General features: G+C 44.2%; 1 protein-coding gene across 5 annotated transcripts in view; it reads right to left on the reverse strand.

Moving 5' to 3' along the window:
• Positions 1–18,206, reverse strand: part of Tmcc3 (transmembrane and coiled-coil domain family 3) — a 268,700-nt gene that overhangs the window by 20,468 nt on the left and 230,026 nt on the right. The window contains exon 1 of one of the 5 annotated variants that reach the window (XM_029542423.1): positions 16,629–16,685. The exons of the other annotated variants lie outside the window; for them this stretch is intronic. The gene's annotated coding sequence lies outside the window, so the exon portion shown is untranslated. Of the gene's footprint in view, positions 1–16,628; positions 16,686–18,206 lie in introns of those variants that run through there. 5 annotated transcript variants of the gene reach the window in all.

Here is an 18,206-nt window from a genome sequence, read left to right on the forward strand (position 1 = left end):
ACCGCTGTGGTTGTAGCTCCCAAGACACAGAGCTGAGATCTCTACCAATGTCTAGGTTTTAGCCTTTGTTTTGTTCCAGGTATCTGATGAGCAGCACCCTGCCCTGAATACTCCTCACACTTTCCTGTTTCCGAGTTGGCTCCCTAGCCTAGCACCACCTCCCATGCCTCCATCCCAAGTCACCGACTCACCTTTCAAGGCCCGAGTCTATCACGGACTCTTCCAAGGAGCCTTGCCCACACCCGTGACCAGCTGGAACTAATCACTTCCTTTGTTACAATGTTGATTCTGCTACAATGTTGATTCTGCTGTATACTGCGGGTATTTGTGTAACATTTGCTCCCTCACCATTTGGAAGCCTCCCTGGAGAAGGATCATCTAATGAGCCACCTGTCCGCCCACCGTTTCCTCAATAGGACCTCTGTGTTTGCTGAGCGAATCAGTGGCTGACAAACAGCCAACTGGGGCAGGCAGTCGGTCCTCTTGTTTACACTTGTTCAGCTGTTCGTAATGACACCAAGAAGAACCTGTGACTGAGGGACGCAGAGTGGCTGTGAAGACAACATGGCTTTCAAGCCAGACTGGAGAACTGCTCATGCTCAGATAGCATGGAAACTAGCAGCCTTCAAACAGCATATAGGTGGTCAACGACCAAGTGACATTTTTAAAATAAAATTTTAAGACTTAACTTTAATTCTATGAATGTATGTCTGTCTGTGTAGGTATGCAGATGTGCATACAAGAGCCCAAGGAAGTCAGGGGGGTCAGATTCCCTGGAAGTGATGTTACAGGCAATTGTGAGCTGCCTGATATGGCTAAGAATCCACCTCGTGTCCCCCTCAAGAGCAGTCTGTGCGCACCATTGCCGAGTCATCTCTCTAGCTCCCCTAAATGCTATTAAGAGCTCCAATGCACAAAATATGCAGACAGGACCCCTCCCTTCCTAAATGGCATTTCCCTGAAGGCATTATTATAATTAATGCTGAGAACTCAGGTGCCTGCTATACAGAACACACCTATACATTTTGACTCAATCTACTCTTTGTGATAAGGAAGCAGTCTTGAAAACGTTAACCTTATCTAACAAACCAGTAAGACTGTCAGATAAGGTGGTAACATGGAAGGAGCCAGAGGTAATAATATAATGTGAAATAAGCCAGGCATGGGACAACAGGTGTGTGGGCTCGCTTATATATGGGATTCTTAAAAATTGGAGTTCGTAAAAGTAGACGGGAGGTGGGGTGGGGTGGGGTGGGGGAGAAAAATGGAGAGAGACTGTGTGCAGGTACAGTGTTACAGGCAGACAGGAGGAACTAGTTAGGGTGATTATAGCCAACAGCACAGAAGCCTACAGTGGAGATAACTAGGAAGACTGAATGCAGTCACCACAAAGAAATGATACAGATGAATAACCACGTATTTTGGGTTGAGTTCTATCTCTTATCATTACACAGAATATACGCTGTGTCTCCTAAAGACAGTTAATCATCTGTCAAATGGAAAACGGATAGTTTCTTGTTCCTTAGCACGGTGCAACTGAACGTGACCTAAAAAATGCAGGCATCCAATGGCTAAGAGTGAAGAAGTGCAAGAGTGATTGCCTACTATGTAGGGAAGCTTAAAAATCATAAGATCCTGGCGGCTTATCGCTGTTCGTCTGTTCAGTGTGCACGCATGCCCTAGCATGGTGGATGTCAGAGGTAACTCCTGGCAATCTGTTCTTTCCTCCAACTGTGTGGGTCCAAAGGATTGAACTCAGGCCATCCGGGTTGTTGGTAAGCCCCTTTCCCTGCTTGGAATCCTGCCAAACTCCACCCCTTAAGTTATCGGATTGTCTGTCTGCCCAACCATCCATTCATGTATGCATGTATCTCTGACAGCCCTCCACCCTCCTAAATCTAAGATGGCAGAGAGAAGACTAGGATCTTAAGAGAGTTCAACATTATCACTATTTTTTTAAACGAGAGCAAGACAAGATGAAAGTCATCTCCACGTGTCACGTGGCTTGTGCCAAGTTGTCAAGCTGATGAAGAGGCAGAACTGAGGCTCTACCTGGCTCCAGAGTCTTCCTGCCTGCGACCGACAGACAGTCACAGCCTGGCCTGAGCTGCCGCCTGAGCACACATATGAACACTGAATGCTTCACTTCAGCTAGTCTTTGGTGCCCCGAGGTAATTACTGGAGCTGTTTTCAATCTGACATTAACAAGGGAAACGAGCTTAAATCCCTAGATGTCCTGCATAATGAAAAAAAAAGAAATGCAGGCTTCTTTTGCTTCGGCCACTGATAATGACTCTCAGAGGCAGACACAAACTTCCTCCTCCTTCAGATATGAACTTCTCCAGCCACTAAATGCTCTGCTATCAGCTGCAGATGAGTGCAGACTTCCTGCTCACACTGTCACTGCAGATTAAAGAGACCCCCCCCCCCCGAGATGCTGGTTTCTGAGGGAGGCGAGGGTTCTAGGAACACTTTATCATCTGGGAGGAAAAGACCGGCAAATAAATAACAGACACTGAATTGTGGCTTTAAAGATAAACCCCATATCACGACCCGTCTTAAGATCCAGGTCTATATTTGGGTTGACTGTATTCCAAAACAGAGGGAGCAGCCTGCCAGGACCAACTTAGGGCCCTTGCAGCAACAACCAGGCAGCTCAGGTTTCCCGGGATTCCACTGCCTTGTGTCCTAAGGAGAGGTCAATGACCAGGTGGGGGCCTAAGTTCAAGCCTGAGGTGTAGATTTCTGAGCCAAACCTACTTGTTCAAGCTGCATTTCTGCCAGGTTGAGCTATTCTGTAGAACTTACTTCTTTCTATGCCTTAATCTCCTACATGGGAAATGAGGCTTTATCTCTTCCTTGGGATAACTGTGAGGGCATTGTGAATGCTTAACCTGGCCTTGTACAGAGTAAGGGCTGAAAATTGGTTCCCACTTAAAGTCAATATGCTCTAGGAAGGTAGGCCAAGAGGGACAATGAGGACACCACAGATGCCAACACACACACACACACACACACACACATATAAACACAGAAATATATATGCACAGACACACACAAATACACACAACATGGCTATCAACACACACACAATACATATGCAAATACACATACATACAAACATACAAATATATATGCATACAAACACACACATACACACAAATACATATTCACACAAACACAAATACACATTCACACACACAAATATACATGCACACAAACACACATACAAATACATACACACAAGTACATATGCACACAAACACACAACAAATAGGAAACTTGCCACTATTGAACTGGGGTAAGGTAGATGCATCTGTGTTGTATGTTGTGTGAGCTAACCTCTGCCTTCCCACCTGAATATATAAAATACTACTTACTACTCCTCTAGTTAATTTCATGAACAACTGATGGTTTTAATCCTGCTTGAAAGTGCTTTATAATTGGGAAAATATAAGCCTTGCTTTTTTTCTCTTTCCTTCTTTTCTTCTTTTCCTTCTTTCCTCCCTCTCTCCGCTTCCTTCCTCCCTTCCTTCCTTTCCTCCCTCTCTCCCCTTCCTTCCTCTCTTTCTTTCTTCCTTCCTCTCTTTCTTTCTTTCTTTCTTTCTTTCTTTCTTTCTTTCTTTCTTTCTTTCTTCCTCTCTTTCTTCCTTTCTTCCTTTCTTTCTTTCTTTCTTTCTTTCTTTCTTTCTTTCTTTCTTTCTTTCTTTCTTTCTTTCTTTCTCTTTTTCCTTTTCCTGTTTGCTAACTATATTTAAAGAGACACTAACACTCTGAAAAGTGTTCTGTGGTTGCTCCCTGCCCAGCAAGTAAACAAAAACCTGAATTTATCCTTGCGGTAAGTTCACCAATGTCTCTCCCTCAGAGCCCTTGAGGAACCTCTTTGTGACACACTGCTCCTTTGGCAGGAAGGTTTAAGACCCTCAGGCTGCTTATGTACCTGGGTGAGAATGAACTCTCACTTCAATATGCTATCACGGGTGCATGGAAACATAAATTAAAAGTTTTGAAATGAGGTCACAGAGATCCCCCTTCCCCCCGCCTGTCTCCTAAGTGCTGGGATTAAAGGTCCATGACAAGAGTAAGACAAATCTTACAAAGTATATATGAAAGGATTAAATATGTATACTAAGGATTTGTTTTTACATGAATTTACCCTAAGGCTTCCCACCCTAAGAATAATTCTGTGGGTATTTCTTTTCTTTGTTTTTTTTTGTTTTTTTTTTTTTTTTAAATCAGGACTTATAAAGGACCACATTCAAGAACACAAAACATTCAAGACACACATGTAAAGACACAGCATTTGGTAAACCGTTCCCCCTCCTTCTGAAATGTCTGGTTTTAATTAAAGGGTTCCTTGGGACACAATCCAATAGACTTCATTTAACTGACACCAAGAGGGGAGTATTCCAGGTGAGATGCCAAAGTCTCTAGATAACTGAAATTCTTGCCAAGACTGAGAGTCAACATTGTTAAGTCTTACCAGAATTGAGTTCTTGTTGACCAGGGCTATGGTTATGGTTTGGGGCTGGTATGTACCTCAGAGGCACAGGAGCTGGACCTGAGGTGGTGACACTGTTTGGGGAAGGGGAGAGAAGGGGCTTTCCTGATGGATGTGGTGAAATGAGGAGCCTCTGACGGTTATAGCCTGGCCCTGCTTCCCGCACCCCCAACTCCTTGCTTCCCGATCTACCAAGACATAAGGAACAGCTGCCTCACACACTGCCCACTGCAGAGCAGCCCCACCTGTCATGTGTCCTTGCCACAGTGGCCTGAACACCCTCTCAAGCCATGAGCCAACACAGAAACTCTCTTCCCTTAAGTTGCTTCTGTTACTGCCATGAGCAAAGCGATAAATACAATCCACAAGATATCATCTGAATTGTGACACAACACGGTGACTCTCAGGAAGGAAGACACCTGACCGAGGTGGGCCAGCGATCTGTGCTGAAGTTAACTTCAGACCTTAGGACCCACATGTGAGGAACCTGGATGGCTGAACTCCCCAGCCTCTAAAGGCTCTGCAGCAATCATGCAGGGCAGCCTGTGACTAAGGTAGAATTGTAAGGGTCTTGTAAAATACATTGAATTATTACTAACAAATTGAGTATGTGTCCTTCTGGAGTATAAGCGTTGCCAAAACAAAATGCATGCAGCTAGTAATCTCAATAGAATGAGCCCAAGGAACAAATGAATGTTAATACATAACACCATAGAACAGAGGTTCTCAACCTGAGGGTGGAACAACCCTTTCACAGGGGTCGCCTAAGAACACCTGCATGTCAGACATTTACATCACGATTCATGACAGTAGCAAAAGTATAGTTAGGAAGTAGCAATGACATAATTTTATGGTTGGGAGGAGTCACCACTACATAAGAAACTGTATTAAGGGGTCACCGCATTGGGAAGGTTAAGAACTACTGCTGTAGAGGAAGCTCTTGCATATAATAGTTACACACACACACACACACACACACACACACACACACACACACACCATTCATGCTGTATGACTTGGAGACTGTGATTGCCCATGCAGAAGCTGGGAGAGTGAGTTACCAGAAGAGGGCGTGAAGGAGCACCAGACCACTGACATTGCTGATGTTAGTCATCCATGCAGGGTTAGAAGCATCCAACTATACATTAAATGTATGTATGTATGTATGTATGTATGTATGTATGTGTGTATGTATGTATATATATATATATATATATATATATATATATATATATATATATATATTTCTGTGAATTATATCTCAAAAAATAAGAAACAAAACAATCTTAGAGCACAAAAATGCAAGAGCCGTCAAAAAATTATCACCTTTCAGTAGCCACTTTAACTAGCCTGTCGATGCACACTGTATTTTAGTTTCCAGCATGTCCACGATGCTATCTGATAAACATGTGTATGTGTTACCAGAATATGAAGTGTAAACAAAAGGGAATGGGAACTGGAAAGGTCTACAGCAAGGTGCTAATATCAGGGAGGTAACTGAGTGGCATCAGCTTTAGACACGGAAATGCTTAATTTTCAAATTCTGAAAACCAGCAAACCCTAAATAACCACATTGGTGCCCTGGGCTGATGTTTCACTTCCTCACAGAATGAACGGTCACTTAGAGAGTCAATGTTTCTCAGTGAGGCTGGATTTAACTTGAAAGTGCACAGAGTACACAATGAGAGCTTACTTACACAAGCCACACTGTGTCCATGATAGCTGACAGAATTCTTTAAGTTAGCTTACCAACCGACCCACCCAAAGTCAGATGTTCTGTTTGAAAAGTGCCCTCCCGTCCCCATCTGCTTTGTTAGCCTGGCGGTTCGCTACAAACGCTGGAGTCAGAAAGCGACTGTGATAAGCTCAGCCCTGGGAGTGCCCACTGTTTGGGTGGAGAGACACAAGAATTACGTGTTTGTGGGAGGAATGCGGTAAGTGTTACAGAGAACAGAACAAAGAGAAAGCTGTAAGCCTGATGATTCCCCGAGGTTTCTGGGAAGGAGACACCTGACACAGACCAGTGGAGGCTTGAAAAGCTCCCACGATGCATGTGGCCATTCATAACTGTTATCCTAACATTTTGGAGGCTGAGGCAGGAGGATGGCCACAAGCTTGAGGTTGTTTGTTTGTTTGTTTCCAAACTGAAAGGAAGAAAATAAAGCCAGTTAGGAAAGCCTACCTATGCGAACAATACATATGCAAAGGCCACCACAACATTTAGACTACTAAAAACTACTGAAGATATTTGAGCCTAAGGTGACTAAACAGGTCATTCTATGGGTGTGAATGAAAGATGAGGCAAAAATGTTGTGACATATTTGTATTCTTACATTTTGATTTCAGTTTTTTTGAGAGAGAGTCTCTCTACATGGCCCTGGCTCTCCTGGAACTTAACCATGGAGATCAGGCTGGCCATGAACTCACAGAGATCACCCTGCCTCTGCCTTCTGAGTGTTGTGATACACCACCAGCCTGGCCAAAGAAGTATGCACAGAAAGAATGTCTGAAAGGAGACCAATGACTAAGGAACACAGACAGCCTACAGAAAGACTCCAAAGACCACGCTACACTTTACACTGAACGCAGAAAATGTTGAGAAATGGAGAAGGTGGAATGTCAAAATAAAAATTAAAAACCCACATAAAATACAGCATATATATATATATATATATATATATATATATATATAGAGAGAGAGAGAGAGAGAGAGAGAGAGAGAGAGAAAACGCAGTCACCTATGTTGCCCAGGCTGGCCTCAAACTTGTGGAGTTGCATCAGTCTCCCCTTTGCTGGGACTATAAGTGCACTATCATGCTAGGCCTCTGGCAATCTATATTCTTACTTAGCATGCCAAGTTCCAGAGCCATGCCTAGACTGTATTTTAGGGGTTTCTTATTTGGCTTATGTGCTGTGAAGTCACAGAAGATTGCACATGAGCAAATGTATCTGATTTAGTCAAAATAAGCCCATGCTACTGCACGCCAAGGCTAAGTAGGTTCGTGTCTGAGAGTCAGAGATGATGTTACTAGATCTACCATTACCACACACACACACACACACACACACACAAAGCTAAGGTTAGATAGGTTCTTCTCTAAGACAATACTATCTATCACATGATAAACAATCACCTTTCTTCAAAACTGCCCGACTGGTATTTTAGGGCATTTCCACCTACTTCTCCCCTGGAGACCTTTATATATAATACTAGACAGACTTTAATTATAACCAGTAGTCTTGGTTCTTTCCATCCGGGGCATGGACAGATTATAAAGGCACTGCTTTCAGACCAAAAGAAAAGACAGGAGTTAAAGAAGATTCTCTGAGGGGAACAGGTCATTTACTTAGGGACTGCAAAGAAAAATCCCCACAATGCACTACACCCCACCTTCCTTAAACCACTGAGCAGCAGGAAAGCAGCAGGCTATCTGCTCTAAAACAAACATTCTGTTTGGAAAACGCAGATTAGATTAATAAAGAGGAGGTATATTCTAGGGGAGACAGGATGGCTAGTGTCAGATGGTCAACTCGGCAGGGTCCTGGAATCACCTAGGAGGCAGGCCGCAGGGATACCTGGAGGGACCAGGCTGGTCTCTGGGCATGCCTTTGAAGGGTTCATCTTAATTAGGTTAATTAACATGGGAAGACCCAGTCTAAATGTGGGGCTGAGTCCTGGGCTATGTACAAAGGATAAAGCTACCTGGGCATTGCTCTCTGCTTCCCCCCCCCCCCCCCCGCCTGCTGCGAAGATGGACCGCACCCTTGGACAGTGAGTTGTGTTCCCTCACTGTGACTTGCTCTTCTCTGCATTTTTATCACAACAACAAGGAAAATGAACAACCTATCATTGTGGCCAGAAGGCAGCCTAGGGGTTCCAGTGCTCGATACGTGTTTCCTCTGATTGGGACAGTAGATCAAAACATGTGTCTGTACCCGGCTTGGAGCCCTAACACCTCCAGAGACTAAGAACTCACAAGAGGTACCTGCTTTGAGCTTATTACATAACTGCCTGTTTTCAGAATTATCACTTGAAAACCTACTGAATGTACGCCCAAAGGGGAAAGCAGGTTTTCTTAATAGACTTTATTCATAGCAGTTCCTTAAGATATATGAATGGTTAGGGCTTCCCCTCCCCACTTTCCTTGGCCTTGGGAAAGAGGACAAACTTGACTCCAAGACTTTGAACAATGTAATGCTATCTACAATGTGGTATGCTTCATTAATTCAGCTCAGTCCACCTACTTTATTCAGCGTTTCAAAATGTTAGGGGACCATCTGGTTGATATTCATCAACCAGGAACATTACGAAACCTTGTTCATCCCAGGATTTCAGCCTGAAACGGAGGAGCTGATATTTCTCTGATCTGAATGCTTCCATGGCTCTGATGGCCTCTGCTACTATTAGACCTCACACTTGTGTGATTATTAGGGCCATTATAAATATGCCTGTAAATACCTTGGACCTCTGTCGAAGATGGCTGGTTTGTCTGCTTTCCATCCTGGATAAATAGGAACCTGACAATCAGTGAAGATGCACGTCCTATCACAGGATTGACTCCAAGTGTTCAGTTGTATGCAACCAGAGACCAGGGTATGTTCATTTTACATTACAGGGCACATCCTTCAAAGGAATTAACTTAATATGCATAAACAAAGGGAAAGCAACGGTGTAATTAGGCAAGATCCAAATGACAAGCCGAGATCTGGGTACAATCATCAATTTTCCATTTATCTGACATCTTTCTTTTTTTAAAATTTTATTTATTTAATGTATGAATGCTCTGCTGCATATATATATCTGCCTGCCTGAAGAGGGCGTCAGATTCCCCCTATAGATGGTTGTGAGCCACCATGTGGTTGCTGGGAATCGAACTCATGACCTCTGGAAGAGCAGCCCCTGCTCTTAACTGCTGAGCCATCTCACCAGCCCCTATCTGACATCTTTCATCAACAATTTCAGTAAATCTTTCCAACTGTGCTTGCCTCAATCCAGATACAGATATCTCAAGATCTGACACCTCTGAATGTCACGCTATGCAACTGACAGTCCCACAGTCTTTAGGGCTAATCTCACCTCTTCCTTGACCACCACACCTACCACATTCTTTTGCCTTTTTCTTCTATCTGCTCACCCTTCTTTACCCTGGCTCAACTCTTTTAGACAGTACAGCATGGCTTACTGCCATGGTTGTTACTCGTGTGTCTCTAGGCTCCTCCTTTTAATGGTCACACACTGTCTACAGGCTAAAGTTTAACTTCCTGAAGTTGGACTTTAAAGGCCTCCAGGCCCCGTCCCAGCCCTGTCTCTGTACACATTCTGTACTTTCTCCCTATTTCCCAGAGCAAACACCCTGACCCAGTGAACCTTGTCCAGGCTAAGTGCTTGAGCCTGGATCACGTCCATCTCCACCTCCACCTTTGTTAAGAGGCCCACACAGATCTGCGTGCCTTCCCTGAGGGTCTACTCAGTGCAGGGAGGTTTGTAAACACACCAATGCAATGGGAATCTTCCATGTCCAAAGACATCATGAGAAAAGCCTATTAATGAGGTGTTAGCAAATAGGTCAGATGGCCATAGGGAATAGCTGCACCAGAACTGGAGGATTATGGGAAATATCTGCACCAGAGCTGGAGGATTATGGGGAATATCTGCACCAGAGCTGGAGGATTATGGGAAATATCTGCACCAGAGCTAGAAGATAAATCAATTGGAATGCACAAATCTTTAGCCACCAGGTGGTAAGTACATTTCCATTCCTTGGGTGTTGTACGATCACACTCTTCTCCACAATAATGGCCACCATGAGGAGAAGGAAGAAAGCATTCCACCCAATCCCTCCCTTTTTGAGAGAGGGGTTGGGCAGGAAAGCAAGCGCCCCACCAATGACCTGTATCCATCCCCACCCCTCTTTCTCTTTTACTTTTGACTTATTTGATTTTGGTTTTTCGAGACAGGGTTTCTCTGTGTATCTCTGGCTGTTCTGGATCTGTAGACCAGGCTGGACTCCGAGATCCCGACCTGTCCCGAGTGCTGGGATCAAAGGAGTGCACCAGCACTACCTGGCTTTACTTTTTATTTTGAGATCAAGTTGTCCAGACTGGTCTTGAACTCACTCTGAAGCCTAGTCTGGCCTTGAATTTGTAGACTTCCCGCTTCAGCTTCTCAAATAGCTGGGATTGCAGGTGCGTGCCAACCCAGCCCAGCCCAGCCCAGTCCAGCTTAGCTACCTAGCCCATTTGATCTTCTGTCTAGTTCTCAAAATGAACAACCCCAAGAGATTTGAAAGGAGAAATGAAGATCAAAGTACATGTGAGTCTTTGCCTCTGCCTTCACTGCCATCACCCCCTCCCTCAACAGCCCCCTCTTCCAGGCCACTACCACCGCCATGTGCTTTGGAAACAGCACAAACAACCATCAATAGAGAACCATCTAGAAAGAAGGAAGGAAGGAAGGAAGGAAGGAAGGAAGGAAGGAAGGAAGGAAGGAAGGAAGGAAGGAGGGGGCAGGTGGGGAGGGAGAAACAGACAAATAAAACTTATAGAAAATGATGTAGCCATTAAAATGGAAATGGAGCTGACTGGCTACCACGGGAAGCTGTTCAAGTTAACAGGGAAAAACAATATGCTGAGTTATGCCTATGGTGCCTGCCCATCTATGCTTCAGAGGGTGGAACAGGTAGAGTACCGTATCCACATGGAATTTTCTAGGAGGATATCCTAAAAATTTGGGGTGGTAGCTTTCATGGAGAAGTGCGTAGGGAGTCTAGAGATGAAACCCTTTCTTCTCCGTTGACCTTTGCTGTCCTTTAGCTTTCTCTTTAAAAACAAGGTCCCTCCCAAGTGAGACTAACAGACAACTACCTGTGACACAACATTACCACAGGCAAGTCCCTTCCCTGACTCATCCCAAGGCCGCCTTAGCATAGGGACAAACCAACTGTCCCTGATAGGAGGACTTCTGTGGCTACTTGCTGATTTCATGATCTCTCTATGTGATGATTTCCTTTAGAAAGGTAACTCCACTAGAAAAGAGGTTTTAAAATCCGATCCCCAAAGAATTAAAACCACATTTGCTGATACTCAGCTGGAATCACCAAGTCAGAATGTAAAACTTCAAGTAACAATCCCTCCCCCCAAATACAGTATACTAATATTACATTTCTCTTCTAAGCTCTTCACGAAATACTATTTTCTCAAGGTATCAATGCCACTGTCAAAACATTTCTGCTAAAGGGTACTCCCCCAAACGCTCAGAGCTTAGGGTTTGGACCGTGTGGACTGTGATTTTCCCAATACAGCCTCCTCACTGGGAACACCCACTGGAGCAAAACAATGCCGTATGTATGTACACACACACACACACACACACACACACACACACAGCACAAGGATTCTTCTGTCTGCAGTGCCAATGGGCTGACTGCATGCATGAGTCCTGTAAGACTATAATGAAGCTGAAAAAAAAAAAAAACACCTCACCTGGTGACATCATAGCTATGTTCATATCATAGGAGAAAACATTACTCAAGAGTCTGAGTGAAACCAGTGTAAACAAATCTACTTCATTAGTGGCCACAGAAAAGTGTGACACATAGACTCACTTGGAAACAGAGGACTGTGCCCCTGGTTTATGGACTCTCGTGTTTCCCATCATTATTTGCCATTGTTCTCCTCCCAGATCGTTAAAAATGAAAACAGTTCATTGTAAAACGGCAGCAAGCAGGTCACCCGCCTTCTAGAAGGCACCACTGTCACCATAGGATGGGTCCATGTGCCTGAACTCTCCTGAAGACCTTGTCCACTGGGACAAGACCAGGGAGACATCAGCAGTGTGGATACTCCCCAGCATGGGAAGAAGGCCCAGGTTAAGGCATATGTTTGAATCTCAGGTGTTTGGTTTTTGGTTTGGGGTTTTGTTTTTTAAACAAAAATTTAAAGAGTTTAAAAAGCAAATAAACAAACAAACATTTTAAAACAGAGTAAAGATTTTTGTATAGCTCAGGAGTTCTGTTATGACCCATTTGTGGGGGGTCCAATGCATACTACCTATGCATACCAGATAGTTACATTAGGATTCATAACAGTAGCAGAATTACAGTTATGAAGTGGCACAAGTATTTTTTTTAAAGTCACAAAGTTGAAGAACTTAAAAATTTTAGAAAATAAAGTGACATTAAAATAGGTTTACTATTGAAGAAAAATATTTTTTGTACATAAATTTAGTGGTGCCTAAGAGTCCAATTTTTAGAAAATAACATGGATAGGTCTGGTTGTGATGCCCTAAGCCTTTACAGTCCCTCACTAGCAACTCACGGACTCCTGCAGGGCAGCTTCCAGTCCCGGAAGTGCCCTAGATGGATATACTATTAAAATTAAATAAATATACAATGAAAGAAAGAAAGAAAGAAAGAAAGAAAGAAAGAAAGAAAGAAAGAAAGTTAGTTTTGGTATTTTTATTGTGCCTCTTCCATGTTTAGAAACACACACACAAACACAGCTATGTTACAACTGCTCACAGTGTGTAGCACAGTGCTACATATGAGGGTTTGTGTGTGGGGGCGCTACAGGCTGTACCCCGAAGCTTAGCCATGTAGTAGGCTGGACTGCCTAGGCTTGTGTAAGTGTACTTCACAATGTTTACAAAATGGCAACATCACCTGGCGAAAGATTTCTCAGAACCTGTCTCCTCAAGTCATCTCTGGTATGGTGACACATGGTTGTGTCACACATCCTGGGATGGCTAGAGAGAGAGACTGCTTACATGGAGCTCATATGACTTTTCAGGGGCTGAGCTGCTATGTTTGTGAATCCTAGTCTTTAATGTTTTATCTGGCCTTTTAAAAATGGTTTCTGTAACAGTAACTACAAACAAACAAACAAACAAAACAAAACAAAACAAAACAAAAGGCAATAAAGCCATGTCCTGAAGGTTGAGGCCACATTTTCAGAAGCCAAAACAGAAGAGAACTTTGTTCGTTAAAATACACTCTGGTAGCTCTAGGCCTCTGAAATGAAGTAATGCTAGAATCAGATTAAGATAAATTGGAAATGTTTGCATATAAATGATTCTTAAAATATTAAAAACGGGTACGTGAACACGCCCATGCCTTCTTAGAGAGATTCAGAAATCCAACTGCCCAGATAGGAGAATATATTAAAAATGTTCACAAGGGCTGGTGAGATTGCTCTGAGGTTAAGATCACTGACTGCTCTTCCAAAAGGTCCTGAGTTCAAATCCCAGTAACCACATGGGACCATCCCTAATGAGATTTGACTCCCCCTCCTGGTGTGTCTGAAGACAGCTACAGTGTGCTTACATATAATAATAAATAAATAAATCTTTTTAAAAAAAGATTCACAATAGCATCAGTCACAGAGCAGGTCACAGGAAAAACAGGAAACAACCTGTAGATAATCCAAAGGCCTTGGGCAAAGCGAGTGCACACACACACACACACATACACACACACACACACATAAGTCCACACAGATGCATTTGCACAGCAGAATGACTTGGACTCACTGAGTAAGTGTGAACTGGAGCAGGTTAAGGAACACATCCAGGTACTTGCTAAGTTGAGACTGGGACATCATCAGTTTGAGACCCTAGCCATCACAGCTACCTCATAAAATCCTTCCTCAAAAAAACCCAAAAAAGTAAACAAACAAAGAACACCCCCCACCCCCCCACACACAAATGAGATCATACGGTGGTAAAAACCGATGAGATAACCTGAGCTAATGATTAACATAAATCTTAACGACAGAGCTGGCATCTTAGGGTTGGGAAGGCTATGAAAGGCTACCCCGAAAGGGGAAGAGGTCACAGGTCATGCCTGATAACTGGTATTGGCTCGTAGGCATTCCACTTCCTTTCCTTAGGGCGCCATCTCTTCTGCGTACTATTTGGTACTTTAGGGTCATTTTCAAACGTACAAACTATGGAATAAAGTACTAAACTACATGTGTTTGATGTAAGAGAACAAAAGGCATTTTTTCCAATCCCAATGCTCTGTCCCTACCGTTTTATTTGAAAGAATATTTGGAGACAGGGTCTTCATTATGTAGATCTGATGGCCTAGGGCTTTCTTTGTAAACCAGGCTGGTCTTGAACCCACAGACATCCGCCTGTTTCTGCCTCCGAGTGCAGGAATTAAAGGCATGCCACCAGACCCACCCCTTAACATAAAAAAAAAAAAAAAAATGACAAGGAAAAACCGTTTTCAGTGCGTCTCCCATTGTGTGACATAAGGCATTTTCATACATGTATGGCATGTATCCCTTGCTGAGCATGGTCCCCCACACCTCCTACTTTGTTCCTGGTTTGGTTTCCACTTCTGTGGCATGCATGCATACATACATACATACATACATACACGGTTTATATATCTATTTAGAACCTAAGAACTACCAGGAAGGAAGAACATAGTGGCAGCCTTTCTAAGATGGGTTTAACTCAATATGATTATCTCCAGCATAACTTAACCTTTGTATATTATTAAAATTTAAATTATGACCTGGATTTAAAGGGTCCCAGGCCACCCCTGCATTTGGTCCTGTCTTTCCAACCCATCATTGTCCTTACCAGGTCACATCCAAGGAAGTGAAGGATACAGTCAGAAGAAAGCACCTGGCCACGGTGAAGGCTAAGCCCCTGATAGGGTAAGTAAGCCACCGACGCCCACACTGCTTAGAGAAAGGGGCTGTTTAGGTGGAAGGGGTGCCAACATGAATACAGGATCTCCAGAAAGGCCTGTTCTCCAATCATTGGCTTGACAGACTACTCTCTATCGTTGTGCACAGCCTGGCACAAAGGGGCAGGCAGGGCTGGTGACTGAAACTGTTTTACAAGCCGTATCATCTGGGGAGCACTTTCTCTTTCATTCCAACTGGCCCCGTGCAGGCCATGCTCTGTTAACTGCGGGTCACAACGCTGAGGCTATGGGATACTTTGTTGCTTGCTGGAACAATTAGATACTCCGGTTTTCCGTCTAAGATTTAAGGGTTGAGATTTCTAACTGGTTACCCACTCTCACAACCAGTTATTGTGGTTTCTGAGAACCAGAGAATAGCTTCCAAGAACACACCCTCTCTTTAAAGGCATCCTAGACAAAACTTTGCTGAAGAACCAGCTTGGAAAAAAAAAAAAAAAAAAAAAGACCTCAATTAAATGCATGGAGAGGTGGTGGAGCACTGAGGAGGCAGAGGCAGGCACTGTGTTCAAAGTCAGCCTGGGTTACACAAAGAAATCCTGTCTTCAAAAACTAGATAGATAGATAGATTGATAGACTGATAGATTGATAGATTAGATTGATAGATATTTAAAGAATGAAAGGAAGATCACTATTTAAAGTCTTCCACAATACATGTGCGCGCGCACACACACACACACACACACACACACACAGAGTCACATGAATACTGATTTCCCGTGACCTCATCAGCTCCAGGATGCACAGGTACAAGATTCCTCGCCTCTGCTGAAACCACCATGTCCGTGTCCTACCCACAAGTCCCAGGATGGGTAGAGGGACCCTGATTCAAAGCACAAAGCACCACCCCTAGACTGTCCCCATCCGCACCCACAGGGCAGCATCCACCACACCCTTCGTGCCTGTGGTGGCTTAAGGAGGGTGTCAAAGAGGCAGTGATAGAGAAGCTCGGGTTCCAGGGCGAGCGGAATGAAGGGTGGCCACTGTGGGAAGACGGAATGTTAATGGAGGAAGTAAGATGCCCGCTCAGGACTTGTTAGACACACGGGCGAGGGGTCCCCAGGGGAGAACTGGTCTTTTTAAAACTGGAGCCCCAGCACTCTGCCCTGCCTGGCGTCTGCAGCTCTGCTCTCCTGAACTATTCTTACTGGGGTTGCACTTCCTGGAAGAATGAGCAGTGAAGGAATTTGGCAACTCCCTAGGAATTTTGGAATTTAAATATTTAGAAATCCACTTGGGAAATTAGAGAGGGATTTGAAAAAAAAAAAAAAAAGCACAAAGACAACTTATTAGTAAAGACAAAAATAATTTGTATTTCTTTCAAGCATCCTGCAGGTTAGTAATTACAAAAGGCCTGACAATACCTATGTCCATGCTCTGGCTGAAGCTGAAGGAGCAATAAAGAGACTTACCAAACGCCACAGGACAAACCCGAACAACAAAACCGCCGAGGCTCTCTCACCTGTCTGCCCAAGGCAGCCGACTGTGCACACAGGCAGGCTGACACTCCTCTCCGTGCCTGCTGGTGGTGACTCACACTGGACTTTGGAGATCGACTCACACTATCTCTGGATATTCCTGTGTTGGTCTCGGGGGAAACTCCACGCCCTGTACTGTGCCCAGAACAACTGTCAGCAATGATACGATGTATTCAGCACCCTGCTGTACAAATGGGCTCTTTGTGCTGATGGCTAAGCCAGAGCCTCCCTGTATCTGCAGGGAGGCCCACCAGGGCAGAGGCCTGCTATCCTGTAACCCTGGGAGTGCAGGACAACTCACATTTAGCCTGGTTGGTGCTCCTCAGTACCCACAAGGAAAAGGGTTTGACTGAACAAACCCAGGATGGCGGGGCAAATGCAAAGTAGTAGGATGGGACACACACACACACACACACACACACACACACACTCACTCACACATGCATACATACATACATGCACATACAAGGCACACACACATGCAACATACACACATATGCATACATGCACTCAAATGCACGCATGCATACACACATGCACACACATGCACTTGTGCTTATATACATACACACACATGCATACACACACAACCAGCTGCAAAGCAGACACTCAGTGAACAGGGAGGGAAGTGGAGGTGGTGTGCAGGCCACATGCCGGGTCAGGTGACCCTTTCCTCTGTTGATTCTTTCCCAAGACAGATGCTCTGGGCACAGCTGGAGAGGCAAAGGCATATAGCCCTCTTCTTGCCTAATAGCCACAGAGGAAGAAACAATGACAGTCACTGATAACTGAAAGGACTTGGTACAGAGGGAGCACCAGGAAGTGCTGCCAAGGGGGAGGTGCGCTTTTTTTTTTTTTCCCTTTCTCTAAAGCAGAGAGATAGGTTTTGTTTGTCCAAAGTTGCTTTGGGTTAGCACATAGAGAAATGCAAGTTTTGAGAAATATGGTACAAGGAACAGAGAGGCCCTAGGGATCAGACCCTGAATGCCCCACTTAAATCAAGCTGAGTTCATCTGCCAGGCCCCTGGCAGCCTGGAACCGGAAGGATCAGGATGGAAAGAAGGGATTCAAGACTGCATTAGCACAGTAAATCAGAGGCCAGAGGCTTCATTAGCATAGCAAATCAGAGGCCAGAGGCTGCATTAGCATAGCAAATCAGAGGCCAGAGGTAGTAAAAGCTAGAGGACAGAGGACAGAATCCTAGCTCTAGGTAGCTCAGGCCGAATCAGAGTGCACATGAGAGGCGGCAGCACAGTGCCATCCACACAATAGGCAAAAGATGTGGGCTAGGGGAGTCAGCTTCAGACACAATGAATGTGAGGTTCCCTGGACACTGAAGCACAGGTGTCATGGTGGTTGCTCTGAACAGTGAGCCTCAAGAACCCTGTACTCTTTCCTTTTTTTTTTTTTTTTTTTTAATTTTTTTAAATTTACTGTAAGTGTACTGCCCCTTTTCCATATGCCACAACAAAAATCCCCTGCTTATCTTCACCTCCCCAGGCAACATGATGA

The sequence above is a fragment of the Mus pahari genome, chromosome 9 (genome assembly GCF_900095145.1).
Source record: "Mus pahari chromosome 9, PAHARI_EIJ_v1.1, whole genome shotgun sequence".
NCBI classification, from domain to species: domain Eukaryota; kingdom Metazoa; phylum Chordata; class Mammalia; order Rodentia; family Muridae; genus Mus; species Mus pahari.